Source organism: Hibiscus syriacus, unplaced genomic scaffold (assembly GCF_006381635.1).
Source record: "Hibiscus syriacus cultivar Baekdansim isolate YM2019G1 unplaced genomic scaffold, ASM638163v2 tig00111356_pilon, whole genome shotgun sequence".
Taxonomy (NCBI): domain Eukaryota; kingdom Viridiplantae; phylum Streptophyta; class Magnoliopsida; order Malvales; family Malvaceae; genus Hibiscus; species Hibiscus syriacus.
Genome location: NW_024063068.1, coordinates 750,428 through 761,094, shown reverse-complemented (window position 1 = coordinate 761,094; position 10,667 = coordinate 750,428). Strand labels below are relative to the sequence as shown.

At 33.6% G+C, this 10,667-nt stretch overlaps 1 pseudogene; it reads left to right on the top strand.

The window, feature by feature from the left end:
• Positions 1-3,216: 3,216 nt before the first annotated feature.
• LOC120159292 lies at positions 3,217-8,814 on the top strand (annotated as a pseudogene).
• Positions 8,815-10,667: the final 1,853 nt, after the last annotated feature.

The window sequence follows — 10,667 nt, the reverse complement described above, 5'->3', positions numbered from 1 at the left end:
CACGGCATTTCCCTTTATCTTTTCCTTGCTCTTAATTCCTGTACATCACCAAACAAACACCTTCCCCATAAAGCAGTACTGATTACAAAATAAAATGCCGCGGCAAACAGAATTCCACCACATGCAACTATATGCTCCTAAATGCATCTATATGCTCCTAAATGAGCTCTTAGACATTCAATAACTTAAATGAAAAGGTCCTAAAATGTGACCTTTTTACGGAGTTATCAATACTACAGGCACTTTATGTGCATATCCATGAAATTCATCATGAGTTGATGAATCATCGTACATGTACTTTGTGTGCATATCCAAGGAATTCATCACGAGTTCATGAATCACCGTACAGGCACTTTGTGTGAATATTCACGGAATTCATCATGAGTTGATGAATCAACGTACAAGCACTATGTGTGCATCCCACATAATTCATCATAGGTTGATGAATTCTCGTATAGGCACTAATAGTGCACTCTAATAAATGAACATTAATAGAAAGGGGTTAAAGGACCATAAAAAAACCAATATCTGAACTTGTAAGAGATAAGTAAGTAAGCTCCTTTACCAATGATTGATAATGTTCCTTGTCAACAGGAACCCTTTCTCCATCAATTTAAAATTTTAGGTTCTATTCCATAGGTGTCTCAACACATTTACAACTTGTTATACCAGCCTTTGAATGTAAGTCCAAGATATACTTCCATTAATTAATCATAATTCTAGTGTTTAATCTAGCTACATCCATACCAAGGAAATATCGCAAATAACCAAGGTTATTGGTTTCAAATTTGGTTATTGTAGAAGCCTTAAGTTTTTGGATTTCTAATGAATCATCACCAGTGATGATTATATCATCAACATAAATAATCAAGATAACCTTTTATTTTCTATTATGTTTTTGAAAAACATAATATGATCAGTTTGACATTGAAGATAGCCAAATTTTAGTATGACCTTAGTAAACCTATCAAATCGGGCTCTAGGTGATTGTTTAAGGCCGAATAGAGATTTCATTAGCTTACATACCTTGACTGGACTAGAGTTTGTGTTTAATCCATGAATTTGTTGCATATATACATCTTCCTCCATATTTGTATTAAGAAAGACATTCTTAATATCAAGTTGATGGAGAGCTGATAACTTTTCAAAAGAGTTATATTTTATATCTATTTTACTTAGGTTAAGTTTGCATTCTAGCATATTTAGGAACATATTTAGATTTTTTTGTAGCATATTTTACATTATTTGCATAGTGGGAGTGAATTCCTGATACTTAAGCTGATTTCAACGTTTTTGCTGCAAAATTGATGTTGTAACATTGTTAATGCTGTAGCTATTGTTGTACGCTGATGCTGGACTGGATTGCTTAAAATATTCTACAACAACTGCTGAGTCACAAGGTAGTTGGAGAAATTTTAGGAAGTGATTGGATTTTGAATTTAAAAAGGAATTTTCAGAAAGAATGGGAACTTCTCGATTAGTGAAAAGTTTAATTATGATGGACTATAAATCTAACTTTTCTATACAATTTTCTTATCATAAAAACCCCTAGCCGTATTTTATTTTTCTTTCATACTATCAACATGGCAGCCTAAGCCATTCGTCGGGGAGTGTACCAGCAACATAGAGCAGTCGTGTAGCAGTGGTGACCAATCGATATTCAAGCTTTCTTTAGTTTTCTTTCCTTGAAAAAAGGAGACACTTTTCTAAGTTTGAATATTTTAATTTTATGTTGTTATTTAGATTTGAAAAAAAGGTGTTCGATGAAATGCCTACTTTATGATTTTTGCTTTCAATAATATTTTTATGAGACGAGATCTTTTCAATTGATGTTTTTAGAGATGGATTCGTCTTTATGTATGTCGATCTTAATTATTTTTAGAAATAGAAATAGTCGAGATTACATGCTACATTAGTTTCAACATCAGTGTTTATGAAAGTAAACTTAAGCATATGGAGATGTATGTTGTCGATTGTCTTTACTTTGTTAACCATTTGATCGATTGTCTTAATAAAAGTTAATTACAATTGGTTAAATGTTTAATTCTTGAGAGATGATTAATGTGTTAATTTCTGAATGACTCAAAAGAATATTGCCATAACATAATCATACTATTAGCTAACAGATAACAACAATATTCTTTGGCCCATTGGTCTGATTCCTCCACTGCTCGCTATAACATTCCTCTACTTTTTAATATTTTGATTTCATCTTTTTTTTTATCATTCTATTACTTTCTTATTTTCACAATACACCTCTTTTATATTCTCCATAATAACTCTTTTGTGACATATACACTCTCTGTGGGTTCGACATCCGAAGCTTTTATAGTTTCCACTTTATTACTTTAACGATACGTATACTTGCATAATTGCTATAGCATCTTATGTAGCATCAAGTTTTTGGCGTCGTTATCAGGGAGCAACTATTTTACTTTAGAGTTTTTTTCTTTGTTATTAATTTTGTTTATTTTTTTCGTAGGTATTTTTTCTAGAATAGTGTTATTGATGCATGACCCGTAGCAACAATCAAGATATAGAGCCTTTTGATCCCGAAATTGAATAAACATTATTAGAATGATGTAGAAAAACAACCCGTAATCGAGCAAACATGGCCCAACATAGTGATGGCAACAATGCTTTGCCACCAGTGCCAAATGGTGAGGATGGATTGCCGGCTGGAAATAGAGTTAACTAGTTGTATTATTACAATATAGATGACTGAGATCTACCTATTTGGGAGAACGTGGTGCCAACACTCGATGATTTACATCCTGACATTGTGCGGCCAGTAGTACATGCTGCCAATTTTGAGTTGAAACCAGTGATGTTTCAAATGCTGCAGTCTATGGTGCAATATGGTGGGGCATTTATCGAAGATGCTAGAGCACACCTTCAAACATTTATGGAGGTCTGTGATTCGTTTTTTTAGCAATAGGTTCCTGAAAAAGCACTAAAGTTGAAGCTTTTCCCTTATTCATAGCGAGACAAAGTTAGAGCTTAGTTGACATTGTTGTCGCTTGGTGCTATAACATCCTGGAATAAACTAGCATAAAATTCTTTCTACATTTCAATCCGCCCAACATGAATGCAAAGCTGCGAAATGTCTTAACATCATTCAAGAAATTAGAGGACAAAAACCTATACAAGACTTGGGAATGTTTTAAGGAATTGTAATGCAAATGCCCAATGCACATATTCTCGCATTGGACGCAAATGGAAATGTTTTACAGTGGGTTGAACATGAAGATTGGAATGGTGATTAATGCTTCAACAAACAAAGCATTGATGGACAAGAAGTATAATGAGGCCTATGATATTTTTGAAAGAATATCAAACAATAATTATCATTATCCCAACACGAGGAACATGTTAGGCAGACGCAATGCTGCAACAATAGATACTGATGCTTTCTATGCCATGGCTTCCCAAATCACAACATTGACAGACATGGTTAAGAAGCTATAAAAACAAGGGGTATGTATGAGGTAAAATCTACATCTTTTGTTAACTGTGTTTATTCTGGGGATAACCATAACTTTGAATAATGTCCATAAAACCCTAAGTCTGTTTATTTTATGAAAAATTACAATATGAAGGACAATGAAAATACCTATGGGAACGCATACAATGTTGACTTCTGTAACCATTCCAATCTATCTTGGCAAAATCAAAACATTGTCAATCCACAACAATAACATTATAATAATCAGCAGTAGCATTATCAACCGCAGTAGTACAATCAGTAATGGTTGATGCCTCAACATTATATATAGCATCCTAATCAGACCACACTGCCATAACAAAGGCAGAATTATCAAGTGCAATCCTCAACACAATCCATCGATTTTACATCCCTTGAGGCCTTAATAAATGAGTACATGGCAAGCCAATCAACATCACTAAGAGCTCTAGAGAACCAAGTTAGGCAATTGGAAAATGCTTTGAGTAGTAGGCAGCAAGGAGGACTGCCCAGTAACATTGAGAACCCAAAGCGACATGAGAAAGCTAAATGCTGAGGACCCCAAAAAAGACTATTAATGAAGAGGCTACAAAACATGACAAGGGCAAGAGTATGGAAGTTGATCTTGAAACGCCTATTGTTAGTGCAACAGCAAGAGAAACGAGTCAGTGTAGTAATTTGAGACCATTTCCAGTAGCAATGTTACAAAACATTCAAGTGCATTTTAACTCCAAATTGATGAGAATATTTCATCTTTGTAAAGACTTTTTATATACTGCCTAGAAAAACTATAAATAGGCACTTTAGGATCATTTGTAAACACACAATTTGATATATAACACACCTTTGAGAGTTTGTTTTCATTCTAGTTTTTTGATAGAACTTTATTGGCTTCAAGTTTGTCATTTAGTCTTCATCCATTTCATTTGATTATAGCATTGGTTCCTAGCTCATCTATAGCTAGTCGGTCACATTTTATCTAATTCCACTTCGATTCCATCGTTTTATATTGTTGGTTCCTAACTCCATATAGTTAGAGGGTTACGATCCATCCCCTTTACAAATCCCCTTTAGTTCTCGCCAACACCCTTTCATCCTACACCACCTATCTTACACTTTAATTCCACAAAAACCACAACACTCTTCCATCAACTTACAACCACTATATTAAACGTTCTTTCTTCTATTGGCATCTTTACATCTTTCAATTTACTTCATATTACAATGTTTGTGCTATTTCAGAATTCAAGCGAAGCACTACAAGAAATTCTTGCTAGAATGACGATCGGGAAACTACATATATGACTAGGACACACAACCGGGATCATATCACATATTTTCTTATTTTGTTCACTTATCATCGTTGTTGCTAATATATTTATAGTCGATCGACACTATTTGATGCTAATATGCTTAATAAGGAATTAGAATCCATTTCTTTTCTATTTGTTTTAACTGCCTAACCATACAAGACCATATAAGAGTAGTGACTAGTATTCAATCGAGTTTAGTAATTTTTTTTACTTGTCGAGTCAAATTGTTTGAATCTCTCTTCAAATTTAATTGTTATTATTTATAATATTAAGATTTAAATTAATCCCAATTTAAATAATTACTTCTAATCATATAAGATATAAATATATATTCTTTCATATTTGTTTTCATATGTTTAACTAAGATTTGTAATGTTAGTTAATAAATTAAAGCATACTGACAAAAAATGTCCCCAACATTTGACTCAATAATCAATTTGGCTCTTGTTCTTTTTTTTAGAGCATTATACCCCTCAACGTTTTGTTTTGGGTAAAAAAATTCTTTGTGGATAAAGTATAGATGAGAATAGAAAGGAGTTAAGGATTGGTGAGAAAAAATAATTTATAAGAAAAATTACATTCGGATGAAAAAAATTTAAAAAAATATATATAAAGTTTAGGAGTTAAAATATTTTTAAAAAAATAGAAATTGAAGTTACATAAATATTTTATAGTGGTAATGGAATATGAAATTCAAATTTGGTCTAAAATGAAATTAAAACATACATGAGATTATTATTATTTATTAAAAAAGTAAACATACTAGATTAAATTGTAGAAAATGGTGACAAAGTGGGTTGTTTTAGCCCACTAATGCTCGCGGATAAATTTATTAGTCCAATAGGGTAATTCAAAGTTTATTTTGAAATCTATCGTATTTATTATAGTGAAGAACGAACTCATCATGTGAAAATGATGAGTTTTCAAAAAAAAATATTCAAACTCGCTATGTAAATATGATGAGTTCCAAAAAAAAAATATTAAAATTTATCACATCAATATAACAAGTTTTAATAAAAAATATTTTATTAAAACTTACTAACATGACGAGTTGACTAATTCTAAAATAATGTAATAAATACAGTAGATTGCTAATTATTTTTTAATCACCCTAAAAAGTTAAATAATTATCACGCTTATATGATTTTCCTTCAATAATACATCTTTAAAAAAAATAACGCGCCAGTGTTAATGGCCTGATTTTGACGACAAAGTGGGCTTATTTAAAGTCTCCCACTACCCCTTTTTCAACTTGCACTATCAATCCGATTTCCAAGTTCCAAACTTTGATAATATCGTAAAACTTAAAACAGTAAATCCCCACTTCAAGTTAGCTTCTTATACTGCACTTCAGTTCTGGTTTATTAACAAAGCACTCTCAGTTGCAAATCCATCTCATCAATAAAAAAAATTGATTTAGCATATGGACGCGTCTAGCTCTTTTTTCTTTGTCTGCGTTCAAGTTATAACTCTTCTCTCATGCATCAACTTGCAGGGTCTTAATCTAACAACAGCAGCCCCTGTAGTTAGAGGAAACGACACCGATCAACGAGCTTTACTCGAGTTCAAGGCCAAGGTAACCGGTGATCTGCTCGAGATTATGGAGTCGTGGAATAGTTCGATTCACTTCTGTCAGTGGCGTGGCGTTACATGCGGTCGTAAGCATCAGAGAGTCACCATGTCGGACCTGCAATCCCTCAAACTGTCGGGATCTTTGTCACCATACATTGGAAACTTGAGCTTTCTTAGGGAGTTGAATCTTGTGGGAAACAGCTTCTACAACGAGATTCCTCAAGAAATTGGTCATTTAAGAAGACTGGAAATATTAAAACTGGCGAATAACTCCATCAGTGGTGAAATTCCTTCCAATTTATCAGCCTGTTCTAAGCTTACATTGGTGGATATGATTTGCAACCAGCTAACAGGAGAAATACCGGATTTGTTGGGTCTTTTGACAAACCTGAAAGTGCTGGAATTTTCAACAACAGCTTGAGAGGGAGTATCCCACATTCCCCCCTTCTTTAGGGAACTTATCATCCCTGGAGAAGCTTGATTTGAGTAATAACGCATTAAGTTGGATTATACCTGAAGCTCTTGGACGGCTGACAAATCTTTCAGTTTTCTTAATAGAAGACTATGCAATTTCTGGTATTATTCCTTCCTTAATTTTTAATCTCTCCCTTATGAAATACTTTGATATTGGTAGAAACAAGATTCAATGTACTCTTCATTCTGACTTGGAAAGCTCTATTCCAAATCTTGATTTCTTTTCCATACGGGAAAATCAAATCTCTGGGCAAATCCTGATTTCAATATCAAATCTCTCAAAGTTGAATGCACTTCAAGTTTATGATAACAGACTCACTGGAAGCGTGCCTTCGTTCGAAAAGTTGGATAGATTGTTTAGTCTTCTCCTAACCGAAAACCCTTTCGGACATGGGAGAGAAGGTGATTTGAACTTTCTCTGCACTTTGGTCAATAAAACCAAACTTGAATTTCTATATATAAGCTAATGTAACTTTTGAGGGGTATTACCTGAATGCATTAGCAATTTTTCTAGCACCCTTTTACATTTTGTAATAGAAGATAACAAAATATTGGGTAGAATCCCGAATGGAATTGGAAATCTAATCAATTTGGAGTTGCTGGGGGTATCAAGAAATAAACTATCAGGACCAATTCCCTTTGATATTGGTAAGCTTCACAAGCTAAAGACCTTCGAAGCTCAGGTTAGTTCTCTCTCTGGAACTATTCTCCATCCTATTGGAAACTCAACAATGTTAATCACACTTGCTTTACATTTTAACAATCTTCAGGGCATCAATCCTTCAAGTTTAGGTCAGTGTCAAATGTTGCTTTATCTGGATCTTTCTAATAACAATCTTAGTGGAAATATACCCTCTCAAGTATTTGGGCTCCCATCCTTGATCATTACGCTTAGCATCATCAAACCATTTGACTGGTGAGCTTCCTGTTGAAGTAGAAAAACTAAAAAATCTAGCTGCATTTGATGCTTCTCAGAATAGATTAACCGGTCTACTTCCAAGCAGCCTTGGTAGCTGCTTAAGCCTAGAGATGTTGTTCCTGGAAGGTAATTTGTTTCAAGGGTCCGTTCCATCATCTTTGAGTTCATTGAGAGGCCTTCAGGAATTGGATATATCTGACAATAATCTTTACTGAAAGATTCCGAAATTTCTTGTGAGTCTTTGGGCATTAAAGTATTTAAATCTCTCATTCAATAATTTTGAGAGAGTGGTGCCAAATGAACGAGTCTTTAAGAATGCAAGTGCTATATTTGTTGAGGGAAATTAATAAGCTTTGTGGAGGGCCCCTGAGTTACATTTGCCCAATGTAACTCAAAAAAATCCAAAAGCAAGTTAAAAATTGCAATTCTTGTTGCGTTGTTAGGAGTGGCTTTTGTTTTCACTTGTCTCCTCATCTTGTGGTTTAAAAAAAGGAAGAGAAAAATCCAACATCATCTTGTGTAGAAAATTCGCTTTTACAATTATCATATCAAAGCCTTCTAAGGGCTACAAATGGATTCGCCACGTAAATTTTGATTGGCTCGGGAAGTTCCAGTTCTGTATACAAAGGAATTCTTGAGGAGAGTGGAGCAACAATTGCAGTAAATGTGTTTAATCTTCTAAATCATGGAGCATCTAGGAGCTTCTTGGCTGAATGCAAGGCCTTGAAGAACATTCGACTTCAAAATCTTGTCAAGGTATTAGCAGTCGTTTTGGGGATCGATTACAAAGGCAATGATTTTAAAGCTTTGGTTGATGAGTTCTTGGAAAATGGAAGCTTGGAGGACTGGCTGATCCATCTGTTAGGATTAATGAACCTGAGACGGTGAGAAACCTGAACTTCTTCCAAAGAGTTAATGTGGCCGTAGATGTTGCTCACGCACTGAAATATCTACATCATCTTTGTGAAACGCCGATCATTCATTGTGAACTCAAGCCAAGCAATATTCTACTCGATGTCGAGATGGTTGGTCGTATAAGTGGCTTTGGCTTGGCAAAATTCCTTTATGAAGATAGGTTTAACCATCCCGCTAATCAGTCAACCTCCCTTAGCACAAGAGGAACTATTGGTTATGCTCCACCAGGTAATAAGTAATAATATTGTGTTTATTCGTCTGCTATTATTTAGAGGATTTTTCTCTTCAGTTATTTGTATGTATAGTAATGTGATGAATTAATTGTAGAATATGGCATGGGAAGTGAGCTGTCAACAAAAGGTGATGTGTATAGTTATGGTATCTTCTTGTTAGAGATGTTTACAGGGAAAAGACCAACTGATGAAATGCTCAAAGAAGGTTTAAGTCTTCACAACTTTGTTTCGGAAGCTTTTCTCGATCGAATGATTGAGATTATAGATCCCACTCTTCTTCAAGAGAGTATGATAGGAGGAACAATTGCAGGCACCACTCTCAATGAAAACAGTCTCGGAAATGACAGTCTTCAATGCTTGAATCTGATATTCAAAATAGGTCTCACTTGTTCTGCTGAATCACCCAGTAAGCGAATGGGGATGGGTGATGTTGTTACAAAGCTTTGTTCTGCTAGGGACAAGCTTCGTCCTCCAAATCGATTCCATCTTGGGATTCAAACATCATACGCTGCTCAATCATCAGGTTATGATGCTTTCTTTTCTCAGCAAAATACTCATCATTTCATCACTTGAGCCACATTTACATTACGTTTCAGATGAAATGTTGTGCAAGTAAATCTTTGTTTCTTAAGTTGCAGGTATCTAAGGTGTCGTATGGATGAACTTGAGAGGCTTAGGTCCGGAGAAGTGGTTGCTGTTCTCTTTTGTTTACATTCTGCTCTGAGAAAAGAAATCAAATACGGAGTTGTTCCAGCCTTCCACCAATAATTTGTCAGTGTAGTTTGCTTTAATCTATCCTTTTTTTTTGTCCCCTTAGCATCATAATCTCCTTTATGGGAGGTCTTAGAATAAAAAAATTGTTCAACCTGGTTGCAAGTTTGTATTAATCTATCTGCATAGTTTCATTAAATATTTTAATCTTGATTCCTGGACTCTTATTTGATTCACATTAGTTTCGAAATTTGACAACTTTCATCAATTTGATTCTTAATCTGTATCCCTTTAACCGTTGTTAAAATACTCAGCCTAATTGAACTTAGATGATCTTCCTATCATAATTGTGATCAAGAGTTAGAGTAATTATAGTTAATTATTTTATATATTTAAGATTTTTTTTAATAAATTTGAGTTCGTATACTTCAAATTCTAGCTAAATTATTAAACACAAGCTACATATTCAAGTTGATTTAGAAACTAACTCAAATATCAAATAACTTAGCCTGGAATTAAAAAAAATGATTTTTTCTCTAAAATGAATTTTATTATTGAGTAATAGCCGTCTATAAGCTTTTTTCGTAAAAATATGTTTTTGGTTGTATAGAAGGGTTCATTGACTAAACAATTGTCATCCATGTTTTTATTATATGACTTTTTATGTATCTATCTTCTTCTTTCTTCTTTTCCATCTTTTTTATTTTGTTATATTTTTTTTATATTTGACTTTTTGTACTGACTTTAGGCATCTAAAGTTTTTTTTTTATCAAAGTAGGTGTCAATATCTTCTCCGTTATAATTTAAGGTGTCTAAAATTTTATTCCGTTATTGTTTTAATATCATCCCATCAACCGCCTTTAAAAAAGTCCATCAACCGCCTTTAAAAAAGTCCATCAACCGATGGTTTATTGACATGTGACATTAATTTCTTATATTAATTTTATTTTAAAAAAATGCTAGTTTAAAAAAAAATCTTAAGTTTCGTTTGGTTCTATAAAGTATAGGTTGTTTTCATTTTTATTTTCTTAGAAAACAAGAAATGTTGAGGAAACATGTTTGATTAT